The sequence below is a fragment of the Camelus bactrianus genome, chromosome 6 (genome assembly GCF_048773025.1).
Source record: "Camelus bactrianus isolate YW-2024 breed Bactrian camel chromosome 6, ASM4877302v1, whole genome shotgun sequence".
NCBI lineage: Eukaryota > Metazoa > Chordata > Mammalia > Artiodactyla > Camelidae > Camelus > Camelus bactrianus.
The window spans coordinates 77570342-77574292 of record NC_133544.1 but is presented as its reverse complement, the minus strand read 5'-3'; the positions used below and the strand labels follow the sequence as shown (position 1 = coordinate 77574292).

The 3951-nt window shown below is 39.9% G+C and overlaps 1 non-coding gene across 1 annotated transcript; it reads left to right on the top strand.

Annotated features, from left to right (window-relative positions):
* Nucleotides 1–293: 293 nt before the first annotated feature.
* LOC123619730 (U6 spliceosomal RNA) lies at nt 294–400 on the top strand. The gene has a single exon (XR_006728396.1). It is a non-coding gene; the product is annotated as a U6 spliceosomal RNA (small nuclear RNA).
* Nucleotides 401–3951: the final 3551 nt, after the last annotated feature.

Here is a 3951-nt window from a genome sequence, read left to right as displayed (position 1 = left end):
ATCAAACCAGGAACTAATTTTGAAGAACGTTTTCACATAGTTCAGATCTCCTTGTCAGGGAGGGGTCTGGAATTCCTAACTTTTGTGCCCTAGACATTTGTTTGTTTTTTAACTCCAGTCGTCAGCAGAAGATCTTTTGATAAAGCACTATTATCAGAATTCTTCACTCGCTTTTCTAAGAGTAATGCTGGTAGCAGGACCCTTTCCGACATGGTTAAATACCTGTATTGCCTGTTGGATAGTCTTCCAATGTATAAAACTTGGACTTTTCAGAACATAGAAAAGAGTGTTTAGTGCTCACTTCCGCAGCACATATACTAAAATTGGAACGATTCAGAGAAGGTAAGCAGGGCCCCTGCGCAAGGATGACACGCAAATTTGTGAAGTGTTCCATATTTTTAAGTAGATAAACAGCAGGTTTATACTGTATACCACAGGGAACTATGTTCAGTATCTTGTGGTAACTTGTGGTGAGGAAGGGTATGGAAACGAATATATGTATGTTCGTGTATGACTGAAGCATTGTGCTGTACACCAGAAACCGATGCAACATTGTAAACTGACTACACTGCAATAAAAAAATATATATATATACAAAAAAAGGGAAAAGAGTATTTAATTTGGGGTCACAAGGTCTACTGATGGGTTGAAATCCTTATAATTCCATGCAAGCCATCCTGGACATGGACGTTTTTCTAGGGGAAGGAGCTGGTGTTCTCTGCAGATTCTCAAAGCGGTCAGTGACCTAGAACATATTCAGAACCACCGATCTAGACAACATTTCCTTACCTCTGGTAGATGCTAGGTGACTGACAGAGATGAAAGTTCAGTTGTAAGCAGAGAGAGAAGCAGTAGGGGAAGATTTGTCAACAGTGAGAGACAGTGATTCTCAGCCCTCGGAAAGTATTAGCATTATCAACACGGGCCTGGGGCCGGGCCCGGACAGAGCAGATTTGAGTTTTTGTGCCTGTGTCCTGACCTCCCAATGGACGTCATCTCACCATTCTGTGCTGAGCATCGTATGAAGATTTGTCCAGAGAAGCACCTCACTTTGATCACACATAAATTGTAACTTCACAGGCTTCTCATGGCCAGCAAGAAGGGAAACCTTGCAAATTTAAATTATTTTGTATCCTAGCCAGACACGGTTTTCCTTTCCCTGTAGCAGAGGAGTACCATTCCTGCTACCTGATCTTCAGGGTAGCGAGGTGTAGACTGCTGAAAAGCACAAAGCAAATGAGGAAAACTACCAGAACTCAAATAATCCAACAAGAGGCTATGGAGAAAAGAAATAATTCATAAAATAAAAGAAAATTGCTTAAAACCTCCCTAAATCATAAACTCAGAGAGATTAGAAAATATACTTATAGAAGATTTGAATGCTATAAAAAGAAACACTCAGAGAACTAGGAAAAAGTCTCCGACTCGTTAGAACACAATTGCCAAAAGTTAAAAAAAAAAATCAATGAGAGGATTAGAGCTAAATAATTTCTCAGAAAATAAAGGAAAAAGGCAGAGATGGGGGAGAATGCAAGAAACGTTAGGAGCCGTAGGGACAGGACACATCCAAGGAGTTCAGACTGGATGAATACGCCTCCTAGAAAGAAGGAATTGAGGGAAAGTAAATAATAAGAAAAGAGATTTTTCTCAGAGCGGAAATACTGGGATCTCCCAAACGAAAGGGCACACCAAGTGCTGACTCCAAATAATGGATAGAAACTCTCATCTAGACAGAGGTGTGGGAATTCAGAATGCCAGGGATGAAGAGATCTCCAAACCTTTCTGAAATTATTTTTTAAACATACGAAGGAACAAGAATACGACTGACAGCATTCTTCTCAAAAGCAACTTGGGGTGCTAGAGGACAACAGAACCAGACACTTCAAAGCTTTGAGGAAAAGAATGTTCAGCCTAGGATTTTTGCCCATTCAAGTGGGAGGTGAGAACAGAAACCTTTTTAGATATCAAAGACACAGAAAATGTGTATCTCATGACTGGCAAGGTGAAGTATCAGACTGAGGAAAGTGCACAGGGAGGGGTGGCTGAACATAACCGGGCAGTTGCCAAAATTAGGCCACAGCTTAGGCTGGAAGGACACCACTCCCCGCTCCGGAGCTGGCTGGCTGTGCAGCCGGTCTCACTGCTGCCGCCGCTGGCCCTGGACACTGCTGTCTTGGAGTCCACAGAAACTCAAGACTCTGGCAGCTGCCACCAACACCACCATCCCACCCAGAGCAAATACTCTGTGGTCCCTGGTTTTCTGAATCACTGGTTCTCAATTCAAAGTTCTGAGTAGGGAAATCTGATGAGCAAATCCTAGGTAACATGTCCATGACCATGGATGCAGAGGAGATCAGGAAAGCAGGTTGTAGGCATTTTGAGCTTCCAGTAAAGGAACCTGGGCTTTGACCTCCCCATCCACCAAAGACTTACCCAGCAGGAAATTCCCAGCATAGTAAAAGAGAGTTCAGATTCTGAGTAGAAAAATTTACAAATGTCTTCATAAGATAACTTGGGCATATTTGGTCATATCAGAAAGGCTAAAATCCAAACTAAAATGAAGAATAAAATTAGAAACTCTAAGAAAAATAAACGAACAAAAGAGAAGAAGCAGAATGGTCTCACTACGAAACAAAGTACAATGTTGTTTGAGTTTATGTAACTGAGTATAAATGGAATAAAACGCTTTTAACTCTGATGCTAGAAATTTATCTACCAATGACTGAGCAATCATGAGACAAGACCTGCAAAGAAAGAAGTGCGATCCTGGCATGCTGTTCGATATAACAATGAACACAATTTACACAATCCTAATAATGTACGCAGGTTTTGTTGTATTAGATGTTTACTGTCAATTTGCAGACTAAGTACATTTGCTTGTGGTCGCCAAGATGAATGTAAACGTAAACCACATTGTCAACACCAAAGTGCAGGTGACGAAAGGGGGAATGCAGGGGGGAGGAGAAAAGGTGGAGGAAAGAGTAGGACGCCAATATCTTTATTTTACAAATACAGTATCAAGAAAGATATTGGAAGTCAGTGGGGCAAGAAATAGCATATTTAAAGCTGCAAGGAGACATGTTGGACATTTAACTATCAAATGCTAGGAGCAGAAGAGAAGGGGCCAGCATAAGTGACCCAGATCTTTATCTTTTATTTTTGGAAGTCAATAGAAAAACTTCTGAATTTAATGCTCTCCATCATTATCTCCTGAGTTGCTATTATGCATGTATGTAACTTTGATAAACGTTAAATTAGAAGTAAATAAATAAGCATCTTTGAAAAATAACCAGGATGCACTTATTTATTTGTGTCCTTAGTTGCATGAGTAGGAGAAAAAGTGGACCTGTGATATTAAATACGGATTAGAAACCAGGATTATTTAAAAATTAGTTTGTTACATTTTCCTTCTTTATTTTTGTCATGTATACAACTAAAGAGCGATGATTTATTTTAATGTTACTGAAAATTATTCCAATAAAGATGTGTAAGAAACATTTTACATGTGTAGTATACGTGAGCTCAGTGTGGAATACATAACAGGCTTTCAGATTCCTTTTGGCAAGTCTCGATGTGCACGGAGCTATTTTCTGTTTCTGCTTTTGGTGTTATTACCTCCTGAAGTTCAGTTTTAGAAAATCATCATTAGCAAAGATCTGCAACAGAAAACTGTATTTTTAAACTAAGTGCCTTACTCTGACAGTTGTTGAGTTCTGCAATTAATTCCTGTCTGAAGATCAGTGGATTGCATAGATGGCAGATCAACCTTGACGCGATGGAACAAATACAACATTAGGGAAATCCTAACAATGGAGTAAAATTGACAATAACTTGAGGTCCGTGCGCCTGCTTTGAAACACTTTTCCTCTGTCCTGCTTCATACTTGACTAGTCCTGATTGTGTCTCGACGTGCTTTGTAACCGTTCACAGGCAATTTGGAAGCTTCATTTA